The 25,696-nt window shown below is 37.7% G+C and overlaps 1 protein-coding gene across 42 annotated transcripts in view; it reads left to right on the top strand.

Annotated features, from left to right (window-relative positions):
* NRCAM (neuronal cell adhesion molecule) overlaps nt 1-25,696 on the top strand; it is a 149,516-nt gene that overhangs the window by 28,223 nt on the left and 95,597 nt on the right. For 41 of the 42 annotated variants that reach the window (XM_032106392.1, XM_032106416.1, XM_032106402.1 and 38 more), the window contains exon 2: nt 16,061-16,156. The exons of the other annotated variant lie outside the window; for it this stretch is intronic. The gene's annotated coding sequence lies outside the window, so the exon portion shown is untranslated. The remainder of the gene's footprint in view (nt 1-16,060; nt 16,157-25,696) is intronic. 42 annotated transcript variants of the gene reach the window in all.

The raw sequence follows: 25,696 nt of genomic DNA, 5'->3' as shown, positions 1-25,696 counted from the left end.
CTATGGATGATAAAACAGATCATTGCTTAAGGTCCTGCACATGTATTTTTTGTACTCGTGTGTTGACATGATGAATGTGGCAGACATTAGGCCTCTGATGTTGGGGGATTGGGAGAAACTGATTTACCTAAAGGACTGGAAGCTTGTTTATGTGCATGCATTTGGAGGACAGAAAGGGTGAGTGGAGTAGGTAAGAGTAACAGCTGGGACATGAGGACATACCAGGAAAAACCCTAAGGAAAACTGAAGCTTGGATAGTAGAGAGCAGGACACGAGTTCAAGGCATATCAGTATTAAGAAGAGGTGGGATACAGATGTACAAAAGGTTCCTCTAGGCTGAAATGTGCTTGTGAACAGTGCACAGCTTCAAAAGTTGACTCCAAATTTTGGGGTCACCTTCCTATTGCTGTGCATTCCACTGCAAAAGCCTAAGTTGTCTCTTCTATTGATGGTGTTTTGCAAAGAAGTTTCCTTTTTTATGTTTCTTCTCTTTAGATCACTTGTGCAGAGGTAAGGTCAGAGTTTAGATCACTTGTAACAGACCTAAAGTTCCAATTCTGCTTTTAAGCTATGCCATTATTTATAATGAGGAATAGGTAGAATTTCTCTGAAGACCTACTATGAGAGTTTTGCTAAGAGAAATCAGAAAAACTCCGAAATAAAGCACTCAATAGAAACATCAGAATAAATTTGCAAATGTGGTAAGAACTTCAGTCTCATAATACATATGCATTATAATCATTACATGATAAGACGTGCTGAAAATGGTATAATAAATCATCTGCTTATATAAGGGGTGGGGTTGCACTTGTTGCTGGAAAATTTGATTTAATTATTGTTATGGTTATAGAGATTAGTGTAAAGATAACAGTTCATCCTACCATATACTGTTTATGAAATATACATGAAATTGAATGAGGGGCGAAGCACACGTAGAATCAACAGACACTCCCTCAGTGTTAAATATCAAAATCTTCTGGAAAAACACTTTGCAGAAGCTCCCCCATTCCCTAGGACTGAATTCCCTATTACTTCTAGCATGGATGACTTGAGTTGTCTATTTTCAGATACCTACTGATAGTCTTATGGGTCCTTTTCTCACTTTCTTCCCTTGGAGTTCGTGTTTGCAGCATGGCTGAAGCCCCAGCTTCCAGGCTTAGTGACAGTGCTGTCTTTGTGGTGCTGGCGGGTGATCTGTCAGCTCTTTTCCTGCCAGGCAGTGGGGGTTTGTAGCACACAAAACCCCAGTTCCTGCTGCCCGTCGGGAGAGCACAGAACTTGGCGGCTTTAATCATTTGCCAGCTCACAAAAATATGTTGAGTTTTCCAACCTTGTAGCTAAGATCAAAATCATCACTAGTGGAAGTTTAGTTTTGTTAACGTTCCTAGCCTCTCCTCTTGGGGTGAAAGAAATTCCTAGGTATTGTAAGGAAAGAGATATGGGGTATATTTTCTTCATTATCTCAGTTTTGCTACTGATTAGAGGAGTCAGGTGGTTTCTGTGGATTGCTCACCTTCTCAGCAGGTGGTGAAAATTAATTTGATGCCCTATAGTTTTGACAGGTGTTAGCAGTACATGTACTGGGTGCAAAATGAAAATATCTTACTGTCATTCTACACTGACTTGTCTACTGCAGACTGTATTGTTACCAGTTTGTCAGTGTAGTTCCATTTCCAGTGTTTCAATACCCAGGTGTCTGAACTAGCTTTTTATATCCAGATGCACTTTTCACTTGCCTCTGATGTATAAAAAGGGTAAGGACATATTCCACAGTGATTTCAGGGAATGAAGCAGAGTTTAGTTGCATGGGAGGCTGATTTAGACTGTCAGGTATGTTTAGCAGAAAGGTAAACATACTCTTAACATAGGTACACTACAGTGTTTGCTAAAAAGGGGACATGGTTTATACATGGAGATTCTGGCCACTGCTGACACTTACTTGTAACATCCCAATTTGAGTTGGATTGGGAACAGGGGTCAGAAGGACTGGGCTGGGGAGAGCGTGCAGAGTCCTGGTAGCTGCAAACTGAGAAGGAGACAAAAAGCAGAACCACGTAAGTCTGGCAGGCGCATGCAGAACACAGTGAAGAACTTGTATCTCTTACCGCGATCATGTCATCACCAAAGCTTTTTGTGATTGTCATACTGGTGCTTATCATCTGCTGATGCTCTCTAGTCCTGAGTCATTTCAGCTCTCAATAGAGAGCTGCCAACTTGACAGTGCCATGTTAGGTAGTGATTTGCACCTTGTAGATTTCTCTGTAAAACAGTCTTATATTTAAATCTATATTAAAAAGATTTTTTTAAGCTTTCACTTTTAACCTTTCAAGTGAAGGTTCTTGTACTTCACTTACATTTCTGGACATCTGAATTTTATTAGCTTCCATATTAACACAGAAGGTATGAGGGACTATTTCTTTTCTTCAACTGACAGTTCCTGTTACTCAGCTGTTTGTCACCTAAGTTAATCCAAGTTCAACATCATTTATCAGGTTACGAGAAGGATGTCAGGCCTTTGTAAGTAACAGAACTGCCCTTAGCATGAGGCTTCAGTGTGTTTTGTTCTTTTTCAGTTTAAACATAAAACCAGAATGACAATGACATTCTTAAATTATCAAAAGGTATCATTACTTTATCAAGATTTTTTTTCAAAATAGGTTTTGATTTTGACTTACAATTTTATTTTTTTTTAATGCAGATATTATCATTGAGTTACTAGTGTTGTAATTGGCATGAAGACACAATTCTTCAAATGTCCTCAGGAACTGGAAGCTGAAAGTTTTGCACTCCATGCTTTAAACCTGAATCTCTATCTTAAAAGAGTTCTTTAATGAATTTTTTATTTTGGTAAAGCAGACACCTTGTCAGTGTTTAAAGTCAAAACAACATTAAATGTTAATAATGCCACAGCTTTAACTTGCTGTGTGTTTTAAAAATACCTTAGTGCTTCAAAGTCAGTTGGTAGTACTCAGTGTTAACCTCAATCAATATATGCCTGTAAATCCTTTTAAAGAACCTGCAGTGCCTTTTTTTTTCTTACACTATTTGTTTCCTTGTTGTTTTTTTCTTCCTTTGACCTGTTTGAATTCCAGTTCCCATCTTGGATTTGGCTTTGTCGTTCGTATACACTTATTCTCTTGCTATTTGTAGTGTTTTGAGAGTAGAAGTATGTTTTTAAACTTGTTTGTTGCTTGTTGCCCAAGTATTTTTTCTTTTCTGAAAAGGGAGAACTGTACATGTATACCACCACTGGCTGTTCTGATGGATTATCCTAGACAGACTGTGACACTGTGGCAACTGCAGAAAATAAAAACAAACTGATTTGCAATTGGAAAACAGTTCTACAGCAACAGCAGAATAAAATATACTTTTGATTTTATTTACCGGTTTATTTAATATGTCTTCAAGTCCCCAGTCTTTCTTTTTCCATAATCATCCTTTTATGTACATCCTAATAAAATTTAGTGTTCTTTAAAGTAAAATGAAATAGTAGCTAAAATAATTGATATGTTAACTGGTTAATTTTAGGTTTAAGTATATTTTCAAACAAAAACCCCTGAAGCTTAGCAAAGTGAAAACAGATTTTTATTTCTGTGTTTGTAGAAAAGAATTGCTAAAAGCTTATTTGCCAAGTCAAGAGGCCCACTTGAATAATCTCTTACTTAAGATGAAAAAGAAATGTTTTCAGTGTTTTGAGTCTAAATCATTATTTTTAATAGGCTGTGTTTTCTAAGGAAGTTTCCAAATATGTTTTGCAGAATTTCAGTAAGACTTGGGTTAATCATAAGTTGGCATTTCACATCACAGATCCTGAGCCAAAATATTCCTAGTTTAAAAATGAGGTAACATCTCTATCATCATGCTTTCAGGAAAGATGAATAACATATACTGATATCAACAGACCATAGTAGTATAGCTAAAATAATTAGGTCAGATTAAAGTTACATGTCAGATTTTTCCAGCAAATTGTGAAGTTAGAGAAATACTTGAAGGTTGCTGGGAAGAAGTATAACTCATTGGAACTGTTTTTTTTTTTTTAATATGGAGAGGTGGTACAGAGGGAGAAGTAAATTAGGAGAGTATGTGATGAGTGGATATTCAGGCTTTAACGGGGTGTTTACAGATCCCTTCTATACCATGATTTTTCTTTGTGTGTCAAAATAGAGACTAATATTAGTACACTGAATAAAACAGCATCAATTTTAGCCATGCCCTTAGAAGCCCCTCAAAGACAAACCCCTTACATTCTGAGTTCACATTTGATTACTCTGTATATTGTAAATTCATTGCCATTTGAGCCATGAGGCTGCATTTGTTAGGTGCATGTGCTGTCTGCACTTTTGGAAGAGAACACAGCACATTTACCTCAAGCACCTGCTGGAAGTGCATTGGTTTCCTGGGTATAGCCATTTGGAAAACAGAGCTGCAGGCTCTCGTATAAGTAAAACCTGTCCTGCAGATGGAGATTTCCACTGAGTTTGTAAAACAGGTAGCTATTTTGCAATTGTGTATATGGCATACACTTTGGTAAGCAAAGAAGTGCTTTAAATTGATTGTATTTAAATATAGAAATTATATGTAAATTATATTCCTCCTTCTACAACTGAAAAGTAAAATAATTTGAAACCTTTAGACTTGTGTCATACCCTCCTAATGAAAGGAGGAGACCGTGTTACTGCAGAGCGATTACATGGCCTCAGGAGGTGATCCAACAAACTGTACCTGCTGGTGTCACAGAGTTACAGCTGTGCCATTCTTCCAGCTGCTCCAGTTTTGTCTATGCAGCCGTTCTGGCTGCTACAAACCAGGTTTGCTGTACAAAGGCAGTTAATAAATAACGGAACTGGATGGTTGGCAGCTCCGGCTTCCTATGTGCAGAAATGATTCCAAACACCTTTCCTATCTAAGCTGCTAAAAAAAGAGAGGTGCATCTGCTGCTCATCAGGTTGTTTGACAACTGCAAAACAGGCATCTGCAAAGTTCAGGTTCTTGTAGAGATTTCTAGTTGTGGTTTTTTTTTTTTTTAAATCCTCTAGGAAGTCATTTGACAAATGTGTGAAGTAAGGAAAAACTATTAAGGGCAAAACTTTTTTGGGGTTTTAAAGCAGTGATAAAGCCAGTTTCTATATGTGTGTGAATATTTAATTTCTTACTGTAGAGGAGACAAAAATCATGCAATGCATGCAAATCAAAAACTGAGCCAGCTGTGAGTTTGGATGTGTGGTAATTTGGCTATAATGAATATTATGTTAATTATTTTAATAAAAATTCCATATTATTTAATAATGACTTTGTTTCAACATGAGTCCTACCTATATGCTACTTTCTTCTTCCACTGCTAGTATTTGCATAATGTATTTTCTTGCTGAAACTATCTTTTGAATGTGTGATTTTATTGCTTACTTCACCTCTGTTGCCATACAGTTTTACTGTCTTTAAAGGAAATAAAAATAGTTCAATTTTTTGTCATTGCAGATGTGAAGAAGCTATTATGCTCGTGTGGCTCCTGCTTAATGTTCCTGCAGTGGCTACTATAAAAATGAAATACTTGTTCTATTCATGCAACTCAAATTCAGCAAAGTTAGTTGCTACAGTAAAGCATTTGACAACTTACAGGATATTAATGACACGTAGTCTGTGAAGATGTGAATGGCACATCTAGAGACAATACTTTGAAATCACAAGTCTAATTACAAAGAAAAATATCAAATGTCCTATTTCCATAAGTAATGCCAAATTACTCAAATGTATTTAAAATCAAATGTAGTTCTGACTGGACTGCGGCAAGGAATGGTTTCAAGCCTTTGAGTATTTTTTTTGATATCCAGGTCAACAGTTGATATTCATTCTAGATCAGTAGTCATGAAAATTAATTTGCCTATCAGAAGAGTGACAAAAAGTCTTTTTAAATTGAGACCTTAAAGTCTTAATCGTGTAGTATGAAAGGGCTCTGCCATAGTGGAAATCTTGCAATGTTTAAGAAGTTAAACCTGAAAGCAATTTAGTGTGTGTTTTCGGGATAGATGTTCATGGTTTAGTCTCAGAAATAGAAACCAGGTTTGAAGTGAAAGTTTGTGGAAGATGAAGCCCAGAAATGCAGTTATGTGCAACCTCTCCCTTTTGAAAATGGTCAAATTTATCAAAATGGGGCTTCCATGCCACAGCAACTGTGCCCATTGTGGGTGTGTATGTTCACAGGGGTATTGTGTGTAGCTCCCCGTTCCCCTCCCCACTTTGTGCCGCTCCAGCTGCGCACAGCAGTGGTGCCTCAGGGCCGCCTCTGGGTCCAGCAGTGGGCACTGGGAAGAGCTGGGACACAGCGAGACTGGTACAGAATCAGGAGGTGTCTCAATCTGGTTTTTTATTAAGACTGCTTTCCTGCTGAGTGCTGGTTTTTTCCTGAATGAAAATCTTCTATTTGAATCTTACTGGAAGAATTGTTACAGATTTTTCCAACAAACAGGCTTATCAGCAATACTTGCTGGAGGAGAATCTTGAGATAAAATGTATCTTTTTGCTAAGTAGATGCAAGCTCCCATGGTTTATCTCTGAGGAAAATCACTATTCATCCTGTTTTAGGATCTTTGGATAGCAAGGACAAAGGGGTAGAAAAGAGAGTCTTTTTTCACTTCAATATGTTCCTCAGATGTAATCTGCAAGGGGGAGAGATTATCTTCTCGGTCTCTCTACACAAGCTGTGACACTGAGGGGCAAAGTGCTGAAGACTGGGTGAGCCGCAGCCAGTGCTGCTCAGTGTAAAGGAGAAAGCTCTGCCATACACCACGTCCCTCTTGCTGTTATTTAAAAGAAAATTACAGCTGTGCCAGTGCTTTGGGGAGCCCAGTTCTTTTGTATGCTTGGCATGCTCTGTATGTATGTACTGAAAACAATCCTTTAGGAGTTTCAGGTGGCTAAACTTAGTTTAAAGTTGTCAGTCAAGTTATTGACACAATTAAAGCAGACAGCTTCTAAATTCTGTCAAAACGATACAGAGAAAGAATGGTAGATAGAGAGCATTCAAGTAAAGTTTAAGGCACTGATAATTTGGGTGTTTCTATGTGTGATGGTAGATGAGGGTGGACAGAGGAATATCAGCAGCTGAACGTGGCCTCCATGCCAGCCAGATTCTCTTTGGGTCGTGCAGGCTCTGGTACAGCATGTATGTCACATGCAGAAGTTCAAACAACATGTGCCTTATCAAGAAAAAAAAAACTCTTGGACAGCTGAGGCATCCCAAAAAGATTTCTACATCCAAAGAAGACTCAATTTTATTAATCTTTTTCCTTCCCTTGAGAACGAACTTAAAATTGCACGTGCCAGCATCTTGATTCTGTCTTGTTGGGATTTTTTGTTTGCCTGTTTGAATGATCAGGTGCTTTTCATTTTGTGTTCCTGTTTGGTTGGTTTGGTTTTTTTTGCAGAGTCAAGATTCTAACTTCACTTTGTAGCTGTCATCTTCTTCCTTTTATCCTCTTCCCTTTCTTGCCCAGGCTTGATTCTGTTTAATTTTTTTTTTTTTTTTTGATGTGTAGTTTACGTAAATTCATTTAGGCTATGCATTTGATGTCTCTAGTTTCAGTAACTTGTAGTTACCTATGGGCACTACAGCACCAGCAAATCTGTTTTGTTCCTGAAGCTGCAATGGGTTTTCTAGCTGCTGATAAATCTCCTCATCCTGAGGTTGGGAAGTGCACATTTGTCTACACTTACACTGCATTTCTGTGACCTATGTATTTAAACGGCTTTAGGCATCCAGCAGTCAAGGACACTCATTGTGCACAAAGAGGAAGGGCAAAGCATTTGTTCCACTATGAAAAGGGACGGAGAACAGTAGTAGAGAAAATCTCAGTATAATTAAAGTTAATGCTGTGTATCTTATTATGGAGCTTCCTCATTAAAAAGTAGCATGGAAACATAAAAAAGCCCGTGTACAATACGAAGCTGGATGTGCTGGTAAAATAATAAAGTGACTGAACCTTGAGTTATTTGAAGAGGACTCTTCTCAGTCAGCCATGCTAGGGTCACTTCTGGGAAACCTCACACTCCTTGGCAACTTCTCTGTGTGATAAACAGCGTATGTGCCTTATGTATGTGAACAAAGGCTCTCCCTGTAAAGGATTAAGAGAAATGGAACCTGTATAAGTGCATCCCCAGAGTGTTTGAGAATTGATTTTCTGTAGCTGGCAAATAGTCGGCTTTGGCTGGTACAATGAACTTCAGGAGAATTTAGAAAGGAGACAAAAGTCTAAGAATTATAATCAGGACATACATGCTACAATAATTTTGGAACAAAGTATAGTTATTCAGGTCTAGTTAAAAATTAATTAACCTTCTTTACCTACCATAATATGCTGGTGACTGCTAAGAAGTAACTGGCTGTGTTCATGTATAGAGCATCCTGTTGTTTGTAGGAAAAAACACAAAAAGAATAAATTATTACTGAGAGAGCAACAGCAATGGGTTTAATTAAAGTGCATCCATGAAATTTCAGTAGTTAACAGCTTAAAACCAGTAGCAATGGTTATGATGAAGTTTTAAAGTAAATAAATAAATCCTAAAATCCTTAGAGGATCCTGCTCTTCACAATTTTTGCTTTGTAATATCACTTAACTTATTACATACTCTTTAAAATTCACACCCCAACCCAAGTACTTGGGTTGACTTTTTGGGATAAGGATACACAGGTGACAGTGAATAGTCATGTTGCATATCTTGTTATGCCTGTGAAGCTGTCTTTTTGAATGTCATCTCCACTTTAAAGTATTTTCAGACTCCACAATCATAAAGGCATTTTTCATAAAGAAACTGGAAATTTTTGCACATAAAATTATGATTGCTGAAAACTTTACTGGTGAAGTAAAGGAAATTGAAGCTGGAAAATGAAAAAAAAATAAAAATCAAGTTTGTATATGCAAAAACACGACAAAGAGAAGATGAATCTATCAAAACAGGTACAAGGAACAAAGCTAAAGCAAGGCTATGCATTTCTTTAAGTCCCTTAAGTCTTTCCTTTAAGGAAATGGAAATATTTTGCCTCTTGCTTTTCAAACAAACAGTAGTAGTAATAGTGATATGATCCAGTATACCTAATCTCAGTTCTGGTGTGATCAGCAAATTGAAATACCATCTTGGTCATGTGAACAAGCCGGAAGACTTAATGGAGTACCTTTCAATACTGAAGTCTATACTCTAAAAATTGTAATATTGACATGACTTCAGTTTTAACTGTTAGGCATACAGAAGCTTTTAAAACATTCAGTGTACAAAGTAACAGGTAAAAGAACCAGCCCATTTTATTATCGTACTATGATTGTGAATCTGCTATCTTCTTCATTGCCCTAACCTAACTGCGCAAGCAGCTTTTATTTTGGGTGTTCCTGTGCCCCATTCCTGAGTAATTGTGACCCCTGCTGCATTTCTAGAGTTACAGATCCCATATGTGTTTGCCCAGTCCAACCAACCATAGTTCAAAGCCTGTGTCTGGGGTTAAACTCCACCATGAGCTTAGCTCTTGAGCTGCTTGAAGGTCTCAGATGAGTATTGCGCTACCTAAATTTTGATGGGAATGTGACTTTGACCTCAGAAAGCATAAATGATTTTTTTACTTTTCCTGAGTATTATCGTATGTCTGGGAAGAGTTGAGGACGTTTGGAAAGGAAAGCCAAAAATGCAGGGAAAAAAAAGATAGATGAATGATTAGTGTCATCATACAGTTCCTAGATATTTCTCAGAATCTGTTTTTGTCTTTTCTAACAAGCAGATCTCAAAGTAAGGAATTGTGTGCTGTATGTGCACATCAGGTTTTTTTCAGCTTAAATAGTTCAAGAGGTTAAAAAATAGTTTTGTTAATATGTAAATTGTGCACTAAGTTGTTCCTAATGGCTGTATTAGTTTAAAGCTTCCTGATGCTAAATTGGTACTAAGATGTAAAAAAAAAAAGCCAACATGCCAAGGGTAATATTATGGTTACCAAAAAAAAAGTGCATATCTCAGTGAACATTTCCAGAGGCAGACATGATTATTTCTGTTGAAGAAAAAATAGCTATTGTGAATGAAAACCTTCTCCTAATAAAAATGTATTGAGAAGTGAGGGAACCGGTTCAAAGGCTTCTTTTTAAGTCTCCATCACAAAGAGCCTGTTTTATTATGATAGCTGCTGTCCTAACATTCAAGTGACAGATTTTGCTATGGGTTTTGAGCTGTCCATTACATATAGCACCTCCATTTTCTGAGTGTTTTGAGTAGCCCACTGAGTTGCTACTGTCTGAAAAGTGGGAGTCGCAGTGGGAAGCGGAGGGGGAATGGCCCTCTGGAGCATTTAGTGTTTAATGGATCTACAGCTGTAGTGAAGCAGTGTGCAGAAATAATCCTGATTAGGCTTGGTCAACCAGATGACAAAATGAGCCCTGCCCCTCCATCATTCAGCTCTAAAATTCAGAGGACAATTTCTGCTTAAACTCAGTTAAACACAAAAACTCTGGTCAATCAGTTATGTATGAGCTGATTTCTTGATACAATATGCTGTCAGAGGCAGAGGGGAGCAAATAGTTAAGCTACTGCATTACCCAAATAGTTTTCTTCTGGGACTTCATTTTGGAAAGAATGATTGAAACCATGAAAATAGCTATTTTGAGAATTGAGCTTTTGCGAGAAATAAATGTTACTAAGTAAAAATAACAGATTAATATTGTGCCATGTTTGTGGCATGGTAAGTAGCTTCTTATTTACAGTTTCATGTCAGCTGTTGTTTGAATGTACAGCTGTAAATGTGCAGTTAAAGATTAGTAACTGAGTGGCAGAGGTTTTGCCTAATCAACACTATATTATTTGATGATAAATTTTCACATAAAAAATTATTGGCCTGTAATGGTAATTAGCCTCTGATTTTTTATCCTTCTCAGCTAAGTGTTTACAGCTCTAGAATCATAACACATACATGAAGTGAGAGTTCAAGTTAGGATACTCTGGTTCTATTTTGGCAAGTTTAAGAGTTCAGGTGGATGCAGTCATTACTGAACCTCACTGGCAGTCTGCTTTGAAGTAGATTCTTAAGCATAGCTCATGCTTTTGTGAGGAAAAACATTGTTCTAAGAAGCCTTGAAAACGGAATAGGTTTCAAAGGACCAGATAAGGTTATTGTTCTGAACTGATGCTGGTGAAAATAGAGGCTGACAAAATTCATACTACTACCTATAAAAAGATGCAAAGCCCTTAAAGTTAGAAATGTTTTAACTGGACTTAAAAAGTCAACCAACCAACCAAACCCCCCCTCCCCCTGCCACCAAACAAAAAATGAAAAAACCAAAACCCGAAACAAAACACCCAAACAAACAAAAAACAACAAAAAAAAAAAACCCAACCAAAACCCCCAAAACCAAACCAAACAACCAACCAACCAAAAAACTAACCAAACCAAAAGAACAAATAGAAAAACCTGGATTTGTAACAGAGCAAAACAGAGGGGTTTTAAATAGTGTTTCTTTCTTTAGGAGTTGAAAAAAATGCTAGTGTTCAGTACCAGTGTTGCGTCAAGGTAGTTCCTTGGAAAGCAAGGGTGGTCCAGAGGTTTATGTCGTGTGTGAAATCAGTGTCTTTAGGACTGTGGGCAAGCACGTTTTACTCTTTAAAATGTTTTCCTTTATTTCTCAGTACATTTAAATTCTGTTCCTTACACTGGAATTTCCCCACTGAGTACAGATTGTATTTTTTGCAATGATCTGTCTCACTGTTGGAGATCAGAGGATTGTTCCACTGGCAAGTCATCAAGTAAAATAAATGTAAAGGAAAAATGAAACTATATCTTGAAGTAAATAGGCAAGTCGCAGGTAGTTGCTTAGAAGGAAATTGTGGATAATATAAGATCTGAATAATAATGTTGATTGCATTTTCTATGCTCTGCATATAATGAAAAAAAAGTATATATATGTTTTGGTTTTTTAATTTTTAATTACTCTTAAAAAAACCAAACAAATGGAAAAATGCCCTAATAGCATGAGCGTAATTTTATTAAAAGGTTCATGCAGCTAAGCAGATTTAGCTCTGCTTTTATATAAATACAGGGAAGTGTTTAACCCCTATTGTATGGCCACAAAGCCTGTGCTGATCACACAGAAGCTTGGGAGGGCCGAGGACAAAGCGACGGGCTGCTGGAAACGGTTCCTCTTGTACGTGCCCCTGCACACAGGCCAGCAACAGCAGGGCTTAGCACCAGAGTTTTGTCAAGTTTGCAACATGAAGGGGAGTATGGTACAAATTCTTACCACTTACTAACAGAAAGAAAGGAAAAAGTAACCCACCAAAAAAGGAAGAGGACCAAGACAGCTGTATAGCTACATGCACAAGGTAATAGCTGAATTCCCTTTTCTATCCTGGTACTTCTCAATCACTCAAATAGTTGACATTTATGTACCTTAGTATTAGTTAGTTAGTTTGATGTATTGGAATGGAAAAAATTCAGGTTATAACTTTGAACAGGAGAGTAAACCTACGCTATGTAACTTACTGAAACATTCAACTTTGGTTAATAGTCTAGGAATTGAAAGAATGAGGTATAATTTGTATCCATGAAGGAAGGGCATGACTTTGCAATATATTAAAGATCAGATGAAATCTGTATTCTGTTTTGATTTGTATAATATGCGTAACATTTGGGCGTGGTTTGTATGGTTGTTAATGTAATCTAGGCTGGACTACTCACTGTAGGAAGTGTCTTCATGAGGATGTGTGTATCAGAAATGAAAAAACAGAAAGCTACTTTTGTTGTATTTCCAGTGTATTTTTTTCCATTATTACTTTGTCAGAATCATCTGGGGTTGGGCACACCCAGAAATAAGATAGATATGAGAGCAAGATGGATTATTGCCCTCATCAACCAGCCAGGGTGGTTTTTCCTTTTCTGAGAGCTCCTCATTAATCCTTAGCTCTGAAAGAAGAAGTTACATGAGGGTGAACAATGGAGCTCTGCAGTACTGGATTGCATAAAACTTTGCTTAAATACACTAAATATTACAAAGCAAGTATTTTATGTTAAAGAACTTCCCACAATATTGTGAAGTAAACTGAAACTGAATTTTATATATGTGTATATAGATACATTTTTAATTTTAGGACAAAGCTGCATATTGTCTCACTACTGCTTTTTAAGGTTACATTAAAAATATTAAAGTGTCTTGACATTTTGTAGACTATTTTTGAGTACATTTTATGTAAAACCATTTAGCCAATCAGATTATGAAATAAAAATGGATTTTTTTGTATTTTGAATTTTTCACATTTGAACTTTTTGCATAGTTATCTATTGGAATCTATGTATTTCTTTTTCTAAATTTAGCTTCCCTGAAATCTATCAACACTTTCACAAGAAAAACAGCCATACTATGTAAATTGTAGTTATTTCATGATTTTTCTAACAAATAAGTATACAGTAAGCATAAGGTCAGGTGTGGAAGATTAAAAAGTGTGCTTTACATTTCCACAATATGCTACTGACCAAGCAAATTATAAGACCCCAAATATGTCTCATAAATTTTAAAACATGTTTCATCTAATCTATGGACTTTTTTTAGAACCATCATTCTACCCTCCTCCTTGATTTTTCTTTCCTACTTGGTTCTTCCCATTCTTTTAGTGAATGTTAGAATTCTGGATAAGATTGTCCACAGTGTTAACAGAGTTGTAGTTTTCTGCAATGTATGAGGTCTTATGCAAGTCATCCCTGGGTTTCAGAACATGTCTAACTTCTAAACAATGCCCTTGAGGCTACAGATGTTCTTAAATGGCAAAAACAAGAAGGCAAGGACAAATTCCCATCATCAAGGCAGGCTGGTTGGCAAGGGCTGGGTCACATCTGCATTTTAATGCTTTAGAAAATTAGTGTCTTAGAAAAGAAGGCTGGCTATAATCTGAGTGTGGTCTGGATGCTGTGGTGTTCCTGCAGCCCTGATAAGTAGCTGGTGTCTTTTAGTTTGGAGTACCTGGAACAGTGGGAGCTGTGTTGCAGCCTATCAAAGTCATGATGTTACAGGCTAATACTGTAAATCCTGGGGTCTGCTCAGGTGGGTCCCATGGAGACAGGTGGAGGCTGCAAATGAGGATGCAGTGCCTGGAACGTGAGAATTGCAGGGCTGTCAAGAGTGGAGAATCAAAACGTAAAGCAAGTTTAGTTAAGACTTTTGTTAAGTCTTACCCATGCTGTTGTTTGGAAGGGTTCTTCAGGCTGGAATGTTCCCTAAAGCACACTCAGGTTTTGTCTAGGAGAGTCTGAACCAGCCAGGAAGCAGCGTGAATGGCAGGGTGGATGTAGCTGTTGCCTTGGTATAACGGGATCTGTGTGATCACTGTCAGGCTGTGCTGTGGTCAGTTAGGAGCTGCACACATGTAGCACTGCTGAATGGAAGTTCTCTGTCGACTTTGGCTCACCCAGGTCCTGCTGGTTTGCAGGCAGCTTTTCCAGCTGAATATAGAGGCGGGGGGTTGGAAGTGATTTGAGTGCCTGAATAAAGATTAAGGCAAAGAAGCAAACCTTCTAAGTGAATTTCACCCCAGTGAAATAAATCATACGTGTATGCCAAAACTCCTGACGTTACTAAGCTAATGTATTGTTTCCAGTGTTTTATTATGTAAGAGCAACAAGTTGTTTTGGAAGAGCATGATAAAAAGCAGTTTATGAGAAGTGTTGTTTGTTTCTGAAAGAAACATCTCCATGAGAGTTCTAGTCAACAGTTGAGGTTTTGCCAACTGGCAGGCCAACATAACAATAAAAAGGCTTTTAAAAGTATATGGAAAGAAATTGTATGATTGAATTATCAGTTTGATGAGAAATTAAACTGATCTTCCTGTATCATCCTTGTAAGATGAGATGTTGTAATCTCTCCTGGCTTACTCTACAAAACAGCGCCAATCTTCAGTTAAGAGTACACAAGGAACTTTTAATTCCTTTCCTACAAGTAAAATGTATATACTTTTATGTATAGGACACAAAATACCAAGTTCTGCAGTGGTGCTAATTTGTTGCCGTTCTCTGCAGTTCATCACTAGTTCACTGAAGTAAGGACTGCATATAGTGGCAAGCATAGCTGAGTTTGCAGATGAGCAACATATTAAGGATAAAAGACTGTAAGGGGAGTCCTCAGAAAGTTTTTGAAGCTCATTTGCAAAATTCCTTGTCCTTCTTGAACCTTGCTTATTTGAAAGTTCAACTCCACATATGCACTACCATGGAAAGATAGGCAACTTGTTCTCAACAAAACATTAAATGTGTTTAAAATAGGTTAAAGTAACAAAAAGTATGAAATGAGAGGAACTGGGTGCAGAAATCTTGTCAATAAATGAAGAAGGTAGCAGCCGAATTCAAAACAAACCTCTCCTGCTGTCTTCTCTTTGTTTTGTGCTTTTAATTTGGTGGAAGAGGGAAGTGGGGGATGTGAGTCCCATCCTTCCACTAGAATTTAGGATATTCTCCTATAAAGTGGGAGTTAAGACAAATTACAAATTGCCCTTAAGTCAAACCCCTCTCTTTCTGGGCAAGTGCTGTCTGTGACCGAATATTTTCCTGCAACAGAGGCGTGCTGTTAGCTGCTACCAACTCTTCCAGTGGATGTCTTTAGAATCTTGGGCATCTGTAGCACAAAGAGCACTGAAGTGTTTAGTCCTGAGGTACCCAGTGTGCCTTAAGTTGGGTTGCTGAACACTGGAAAGCTGTGGTTAGGCTTCCTAATTGTCATGCTCAAGCTTTGTGAAGCACTGACTGGTTTATCACTAATGGTGCCGTGAACCTGAATAAATTATGGTTGCTCCTGTTTGATCTGATGCAAGCAGCTATTTTGGAGAGCTAAATGCAAAACACAACTTTGAAACCTAGGGAGCTGCTTTTGTTTCTAATGCTTCTTGTTTTTTCTTTGGCCCAACCTATATGAATTAGTTTCTATTAAAATACCATTTCATTTGCCTTAATTTGGTATTGCAGCTTTATCAAGACATATATGAAATATTTGTTGTAATTTAAGAGTGAATATCATTATTTGCCTCTATAAATATCTCAGGTTGTATGTTATTTTTTCAGGCAAGGCAGTAACATAAAGACCTGTCATACAGGACATAAGAAAAGAAGGAAAAGTAAAGAGAGAGACCAACTTTCTCAGAAGTTATTTGTGCAAAGGTAAGATAATTTTCCCTCTAAATTTTATTTTCCCATTCTAACTGGGGAAAAAACCCCAAACTGCTGGCATTGATTTTCTATCACTTAAATTTCTATCTTTCAATTTAGCTTCTATTAATTATTATCCAGGATAGTCATATAACATGTTCTTCATGTATGTGATTTATGTATTTTTTCTTTAAATTTCAGCTCAGATTTTAGCTGAAGAGCATATCAAAATACATTAACTAGAAAAGCAGCTAAAAGTATTTCATAGTTTCACATAATTGCATGTAGCCTTAATCATCTCTGATGTTCCTTACTGGAGAGAAAAGGTGTTGGGGCAAGTCAACTAGTGAAATAGTGAGTCTGGAATAATGGACTTAGAAGGAACATGAAATATTGGACCAAACATTGGAAGTTTTTTCTTCTAGCATAGACCACTGATTTAGAGATGGGGACATTCTGAAATCTTTGTTCACATGGTTTATGTCCTAACATTTTTTTCCCAATCCCCCTTGAACCCCTTCCTGCTCTTGTGTTTGCATTGCATAACTCTTTCAGCATAAGAAGAGAACTTTACTTGAAGTGAGTAGTAGCTGCTGAATAGTCATCTGTAGTATAGTATCTGATTTTTTTTAAATGAAAAATCTGATTAGGTGGTCTTGAACGCAGTATTGTATGTAGTTGAGTAGAACAGAACTTTTCTATCTTTTACAGTGCATAGGCGTTGATGGTTGCAAAGCGTTTTATCCCTCATTTATGCGGTCAAGCAGATAGAGCATCTGAAAGCGTCAGTAGTATGTTTAAATTAGATGAGGGAGGAGATGGTCACTGAAACATTTTGACTTCTGAATTACTTGCTGGCAGTGTTACAAAAAGTAACATTTAGTGCATCTCTCCCTGCAATGAAGATGGTTTGTTTGCTTGTTTGTTTTTTACCTCTTCTGAAATGTTTCTTGTGTTAGTCACTCAGGAGTTAAATGCATCATTGGGTAAAGAGAACTGTTACTGTAAGGTTTTTAAACTAGACTGCTCTGAAAAAAAAAAAGACCATTGAAGACTCTGAAAGGCTTTTTGGATGGTAACCAAGTTAAGGAAGCTCTGAAGTTCTTTGGCTTTGCTACTGGCTGCTCTCACTCACCAGGATCCTGGCACCCTATCACTGTGCCTTCATCGCCTCCATTGCTCCAGTTCTCCTGTCAGGGAATGCCACCATACAATACATCCCCTGGGGCTAATTGGATGAGTGACAACCAGCCAGCTCCAAAGTGACAAGTGTTTGAAAGCCTAATTGGGTCAGTGCACAGGTGCCTGCTCTTCATGAATGAGATGTTCTAGCTTTTCTCTGTGACGTTCTCTTGGTTCCTCTCATTTTTCCTACAGTTGTGAAACAAAACTGTCAATACTTTGATGTGAGAGAAAAGGCTTTATCAAAGGAGAAGGATGATTTCCCATTGCCCTGCTTTGGTTAAACTAGCTTTACCGCTTCAGTACTGACTGGAGGAGACACATAGAAATTCATTAAAGTGATGGAAGTTTGCTGATACAAGTGGATATATCAATAGACAATGAGGTGAATTATTCGATGGGTCAAAACAAATACATTGCCTTAATCTCTGTGTTAGGTGGTTCTCATACTGCATAGACTTACTGGCTTGGGCATCAGGAAAGGCATGGGAGAGAAGAACTTACTTTGTTGTATCTGCACAATGAGGCTTTTCCTAAGTTAAATAAACACCTTGCCTTCATATAATGAAGTCAGACGCAGGCAACTGATGTACAAGGGAACTATTTTGTCTTATTGAAGGCTTGCTGTGTGCATAGAAAGCAACTGACATTAAGCCCATAGTCTATATTACTTGGATGAATTTGCCCTCCTTTTGTCTCTTCCACAAAGAACCATAGGATACCTGGGGTTGGAAGGGGGTTCTGGAGATTGTCTAGTCCAACACCTGCCCTGATCAAGTAAAGCAACTTGCTGCTTGGACAGCTGTTGAACAATCATAGAGTAGGAAAGGGCTTTCTTTGGTTTAGATGGAATTTAATCTGTTTTAGTTTGTGCCCAGTTGCCTTTTACCCTGTTGCTGGGCACCACTGAGAAGTGTTGTTTACCCCTGTCCCCCTCAGGTATTTATGCATGTTATAAGATCTCTTGGAGCCTTGTCCAGGCTGGAGTCTCAGTGCTTTCAGGCTTGCCACTTCAGATGCTCCAATCCCTTAATTGTCTTGGCAGTCCTGCATTAGACTGCATTCTAGGATGCTTGTGTTTTACTTGTACTGGGCAGCCCATGAGTGGACACAACCCTTCAGGCATGTCTCAGCAGTGCTGAGTGGAGCAGAATGATCTTGATCTTGACCTGCTGACAACATCTTTTCCTAATGCAGTGCAAGATGCTTTTGGCCTTCCCTGCTGCAGGGGTACACTGCTGGCTTATGGTCTTACTTGGAGCCCACTAGTAGCCCCAGGTGTTTATCTCCAAAGCCTCTTTCTAGCTGTTCTGGTGCTTGGGGTTATTCCTCCCTAGGTGCAGGACTTTGTATTTCCTTTTGTTGGACTTCATAAAATTCCTGTTGGTTTATGGCTGGGCTTTTCAAGGTCCCTCTGAATGCCAGTGCAAGCAGCTGGTCTATGAGCCGCTCTTCCCAGTTGGTGTCATCAGGAAACTTGCTGAGGGCGCACTGTATCCCATCATCCAGGTCATTAATGAAGTACTTAAAAGGAACTGGCCCTAGTACTGATCCCTGGAGTACACAGCATGCTTTTCTCTGGCTAGACTTCATGCTGATCACAACCCTTTGAGCCTAGCAGTTCAGCCAGATTTCAGTCCATCTCACTGTCCATTTCTGTAGTCTGTGCTTCATCAGTTTGTCTGTGGGGAATTTATGGAAGACAATGTCAAAAGCCTTGCAAAAGTCAATATAAACAACATCTGCTGCTCTCCTGTCACCCACTGAGCCTGCATTAGCTAGTCTGTTCTGCCCAGAGTGTCTCAGTCCCAGCAGGTGCTGCTGGTGGGGTGGCTCCAGGAAATCAGTGTCTCCCCAGTTCAAGGTTTGTTTAAAACAATATTGTCACTTTTGCTTTGGCTGACTCGAATGTGTATTTCTAAAATAATGCTTTTTCATTGGTGTATATTTACAAGTGTGAAGAGAGTTATTTAAACATAGTCAAGTTTGAAAATATTCTAAGTGGTGGGAAGTCAGCTAGGTAGCTACTGTCAACATTGTTTATACAACAACTGTTTATGTTCCTTGCTGTCCTTACTAATAAAAAGACCTGCTGACAGAAGTGGAAAATAAGGAGAAAAGAGAGAAAAGGCTTGCTGTGGTGTCTCACAGCTGTTTACTCTAAGATAAACAGACTGAAGAGAGGGAGCTTTTAATTGGTAGGAATGAGAGGAATTGTTTATTGTAACAGAAGTACAATTTTTCGAGTTTACATTATTCCTTGTAAAATTTTTGTTGTGAAAAATGCCCTCATTCTAACAAGGCTGACATATCATATAGTTAAATTTAGGAAACTTGATAGGAAAAATTGTCTGGAAAAGAGAAGCATATTTCAATAATCTGTAGTTTCCTAACATCAGCAAAGAAAGGATGAGGAGACTTACTTATTCAAGAATCAAAATGTAAGCATTTTACGTGACAGAAATTACCTCTAGAAATCAGAGACATTTTTAACAAATTGGAAAATGGAAGGCTCTAGAAAGAGAACTCTTCTGTTTTCGTTTGTGGAAATACATGAATTAATTTGAATTTTAAAAATACCTCACAAAGCTTTCATTTGCTGATGATAAACTGATGCGTTTCATAAATGTGTTTACAGCTAAAAAGTGTTTTAACAGAGATAGCTGTAACTCATTTAGGGATCACAGCCACTCCAGTTCTGTTGAAGCCTGCCCAAATGTAGTAAGTGTATGGTGTCTAGGATATTTTAGTGTTCATAAAAAAATTAGGTTTTCCCAGCTTTTTTTCTCACTTCATAATCTCTGATTTCCTCATATGTAGATTAAAATGAATGGACCTCTTGAATCACTTGTTCCTTTTTTAGATGTCTTACTGTGTGTTTTTCCAATATGTTAAAAAAGGACAGCATGTAAGGAATATACATAATCCTGAGTTTCTCAACTTCTGATGCATGTTCATTTTACAAGAACCTTGGGTGATGACTTATGTAGGGTAAAAGTGATACTCCTCCATTATTGCAAATTTGAGTCTGTTCCTGTGGTAACTGTGCATGCAGCCACAGATGCCATAAATAAACATTTTATAAGGTTTTTTTTTAACCTAATGTTAAAAGAGGAGGGATGGTAAAGAAAAGAAAAGAAAAAATAAACCAAATTTCATTAATTTGAAAATTTCTGGATCACTAACAGCAGCAATTAAAACCATTTTAAATGTTACGAAGTCTGTTACATGCTTCTAAATCTACAATAATTTTCTGAGCACGTCACTAGTTAGAAAGAGAACCAAAAGCAAGTTGCAAGTTTCCCAAGTTGACAGTACTCCCTGTAGCTGGTTCTACTTTAATTACAGGACAACTACTAGATTACATCTAGTTTTCTCTTAGTTAGTACTTCAACAGCTTGGACATATCTTTGTTTAATAAAGAAGCACAGAGGGAAAATAGAGGAGTGTTGGAAAGGAAAAAAGGCCCGGTGGCTCTGGCGGGGGGAGAAATTGCAGTCCAAAACCAATATGGTTGATAAGAGCAAAACTCCGTTTATTAGCAATCCAGAGGCACTTATATAGTATACCAGCTTGTTAACTCTTAAGTGGCTTAAAACTTATCAAAGCACATTTCTACTTCTACCTAATTGGACTTACATTGGCGAGCTTCTACAGTTATGTTATGATTAACAGAGTTCACCTCCCTTCTCTCTCGGTTAGCGCATCTTATCAGTACAGCTGCATCGTTTCAAAATTCCCTCTTTGTTTCCCAGGCCTTTTCTCACACAAGAATTTTCTCAGGGAGAGTCTTTCTCACACAGGCCTTTTGCTTGCAGGCTCTTGCTACAGTTCTTTTATTGATCCCATAATTCTATCAATGATCCATGTCCCTGATCCTCTAATATTCCCAACAGAGGAGAGGTAATGAAACAGTAAATCTGACACAATTTGTAAGCTTCAATTGGAGAATTTCTTTTCATATGAGTACGTATAAATTTCACTTGTGACTTAAGTCCTCCTGGAGTTTGTGAGGTTTATAGAGTTTTGTCAATAACCTTCCCCCCCATAAAATTATAATGCTTCAGTTAAAGCTTAGGTGCAACTTACACAAATGCATTTACTTATGCAGCTAGTCTGTAAGGCAAATATATAACTTGATCTTCAAATGATGCCTTAGGTTTTAACTTTCATATTTTTCAAATCCTGTACTGCTTAGTGTGTAACTCTGAAGTTTCTTGTAGCCTGTTAACTTCTGCTCTCTCATGCTAGGTAGGCATAACAAAGCCTCTCCGGGTCTGCTCTCCAAGGACACCTAGACTGTCCTAGGCCAAAAAAGTATAAACCAAAGAGCCTCAAAGGGGGGGTAAGATGAGGGGAGTTACATCATTAAACTGAAGCATTAATTGGAGAATTAACCCTGCTATGCAAATGAACCAAACCTATAAAAGTGTGAAGAACTCGTGACCTGTCATCCATCTTGGGGTCCATTTTGGCAGTAACCCCTGGGGAGGGGTTACCTTTGAAGGCCTTTCAAATAAATGCCTACTTTTATTCCCTTACTCCTGTCTAGTCTCTGTGTCTTGGAGGCCTCTTAAGGCATCACAAAGACTCTTCAAGACTCTTCAAGTAGCAGAAAAATACAATAACTTAGTTTTTGAGGTCTTCTGGTAGAACTGGCAGCCATCTGGTACAGCCTCCTGTTCGAACCAAGGGAAACTGTAGAATCAGAGCAGATTATTCAGGGTTTTATCCCATTCAGTTTCAAAAATCTCCAAGGGTTGAGGTGCTACAGTCTCCTTGGGCAATGTAGAATGTCCTTAACAGCTCTACTTGGGAAATTTCTTTAATTTAAGTCTGATTTATCACAGTGTCCCGCAGTGGTAGGGAGGAGAAGAAAGATCTAACGGGCAGGAATTGTGCAGCAAGATTCTTTTATTTAATTATTTTACAACTCTTTTATAGACTTTTTTCTTCATAGTCTAATTGGTCAAAGGATCAGCCACCCCTTGGGGGTGGTTGGCTAAAATCCTAAAACATCCATTGTCAAAATATTTTCCTACTGTACCATAAACAAAGCTCTGTAAGGTTGAAGGTGTTCATAGTTTTTATAGAACTCTGCTAATATCTTCTGTGAGAGAGAAAAATATCTCACGGGACTGGAAAGAAGCGAGAAAAATTCTTCCTAGCAGAAATATTTGTATCCACACTGATTGAATTTTTCTTTGCTGTAATTTCTGACTACTGCATCTTGGCTTTTTGTGGTGCACCTTGAAGTCTAGCTGTGTATTTTCTGCCATCCCCCTTCCTCTGTGTCTTTAGGAATTGATATTGGAAATATACAAAACCTGAGCACCACCCTGACTCAATACTTTTTAAAATACTTAGGTATTGTTGGGAACCATTTTACTTACTTGCTTTAATAAGTTTACTAAATATTTTATGGAGTATGTTAACATGAGAAATGGGCAATGAAACATAGTCCTGAAAAAGACTGCAGCATGGTGCCAAGACTTTCTGTATTGAAATCGCAGAATACATCAATTTTCCCTGGGTCTGTCGTGGAAGGCTTGGAAATGCTGAATTTTTTTGTAGAATTCTTTGCCAACATGTAAGTTCATGTTCACAGTTTCAGTAGTACATAGTAAATGAAGAAGCTGAAACAAACGACATAATGGAATTCTCAGAAAAACTTGTGATACTGTATGACACAAAAGATGAGCTTACACAATCATTTAGGAAAAGATCACCGGACGGGATTATAGCACAATGTAAAGGACAAAGGGTAACAGTTCAACATGGAGAGGGATGAATTGTTTTTTAAAATCACAATTTTCTATTACTGTCTATAATAAAAGAAAAAAATACACAGTTTCTTGTCTTTATCGTAAATTTATAGAAGAGTTAGTAAATATAATGATCATACGTAATATTATGAGGTAATCTGGATAGATTTATGCATCAGAAAAATGTAATGGATGTAATGAAGGCAGCATATGTCATGCATTTTAATATCTGGAGGGCTTCAGCCTTTGTTGAAGGCTGATGTCATTTTACAGGAGTCTAAATGACCCTTTAATTATCTGAATTTTTTTCTAGTGTTTTGCAGCAGGACTGTATTATGTCTAAATGCATGTGAATATTTAAGTGACTGATACAATGTAGCTCTTCATTTCAATTTTGTACTATTTCTGTCAAGGAAGTCATATTCTAAAAGTGTTAAGACAGCAGAGTCACTTGTGTGTTATTGATTTAGCTACATGTTTATCTCTGCAACAAGATGTTCACATTATCAGTGTTACACGTTGGTAGTACCTGGAGAGGTATCTGGAATGTGTGGATTTATTTCTAAAAATGCAATATGCTAGCAAATCTATATCTGTGCTTTAGAATAAAGGCAAATAGTGTGTTGTAACTAACTTCTCTCTTCTCTTAATTTCCCAATAAATATCTGTCAGTTAGTTCTCCCGTATCAGAAGCATATAGTAGCACCAGGGGAAGGCACAGGATGGATAGAAAGTAATTTACTGCTGAAAATAATAGTAATTGCTCCACTGAATGAGCTTTAATCATGATTTTGCTGCAGTCTTCAAATTCTGAACTATATCTTGTTGATATATCTCTAGGAAAAAATACCAGTCCCTTCAACGGGGTCCATATTGCTTATGATTACAGAGCTTCAGTTTCTTCTGAGTAAACTGAAACTTAACCTTCTGAAATTTGCAAAATTGTTCAGAGTAGCCAGGTAGACACTGAATTTATTCTTTATGTCCCACTCTGCTCCCAACATGACACTGTGTGTCTGTCACCCAGAATTAATTCCTCACTGACCCCTATTGTCTTCAGAGGAGGATGAGGCTGGTGCCTGATCTCAGGACAGTTTTCCATGAGGCTCTTTTCTTCTTCAGTAGAGGAATTTGGCCTATTTACTATTCAGAGGCTCAGCAGGGACAGAGGAGAAGCACCTCTAGTATCTCTGGCTTGTTTTTGTGAACAGAGGGAGCACTGTTGGTGCACTCCAAGTATGCATCACATGTGCTTCTGCAAGCAGGTCAGACCAAGCTTTAACATAACAATTTAGCTTCACTATGATTCTTAAAGCTTATTTTTAATTAAAAATGAGATAATACCATTGAAGTTAACTCTTCATGATAATGTATTCCAACACCATTAGCAGGCCTGAGCATCTAGTGTGTACAAGTCTTGATTCTTCTGAATTAACAATTTAAAGAATATTCACTAAAATATTAATAATAAAATGTGTCATGAGTGATTAACAGCCTGTAGTCTAGCATAAACCTTTTTTTTTTTTTTGTGGAGGACTTGTTTCCAAACAACAAACCCCAAATGGATTATTCATACTATGCTAGGCATTATTGCATCTCAGTATTACCTCAATTTACATTTTCCTGACAGATAACAGAGTTTCCAGAATTGCATCAGGTGTATAATTTACAGTATTGTGAAATGAAGTCAGCACTTCTAGGATTTTTGTAAAGTTATTTGGCATTTTCTTTAAAAAGAAATTTCTCTGTTTTAACCTCCATTTTTTCTGTCTTGCAAGAATTTTGAGTCTTTTTGTTTTGTTATTGGCAATTATTTATTTTGAGATGGGTTGAAAGTGAGACTCTAAAATTGTTTCAGTTACTAAAAAAAAATATTTACTGAAGTCATGTTCCTCTCCACTGTATTTCTTATGTTGTGTCATCATTTGAACCTTGCTGACCTGAAATGTATGGTACATAGTCAATTTGGAGGACCTGCTAAGATTAGAAGAACTGTATAAGGGGGCTGAATAACTGTAGATGTTTAAATTGTCTAAGAAGACACATTTTCAAACAGAAAACATTTTAGCTGTAGTGCCTATGTAGAGACACGAACTACCTGAATATTCCAGTTCTCAAAAGTATTGTTCCAGTGGAATGTCAGATTCCACCAAGAATGCTGAGAGCTTCTACTTCCTGTATATGGCTATATTCAACTCAGTGAATTTCATCCAGTCAAAAATTGATTTTTATGACTGAAGGGCAACTCTGCCCTCCTCACTGACAGTGGAAAGATGAATTACAGGCTGTTTCCCCTGGAGTCTCTCAGGGCTGATCTATGCCTTGGAAGTTTTGTTGGCAATTTACTGGGCAATTAAATTCTCAGGAAGTACTTCAAAGGAAAATGGATGTTTGGCTGGCAGGAGTGGATGTTTTCCAGCTAAAGAAAAGAGAAAAATGTTGCAAAGAAGATTTAAACCCTGTAGGTATATATTAAATAACCTGCCACCAACTGTCAGGTCTTTGTACTAGTTCAGGTGTGTTCAGACAGGTTTCTCCAGTCCACCATACGAAATGGCAAGCTCACAGGTTTGGAAGTTATTGAATCCTTCACATCTAGAGCAGA

Source organism: Corvus moneduloides, chromosome 4 (genome assembly GCF_009650955.1).
Source record: "Corvus moneduloides isolate bCorMon1 chromosome 4, bCorMon1.pri, whole genome shotgun sequence".
Taxonomy (NCBI): Eukaryota; Metazoa; Chordata; class Aves; order Passeriformes; family Corvidae; genus Corvus; species Corvus moneduloides.
Note: the sequence above shows the minus strand (reverse complement) of the source record. Positions and strands in the feature narration are given on the sequence as shown.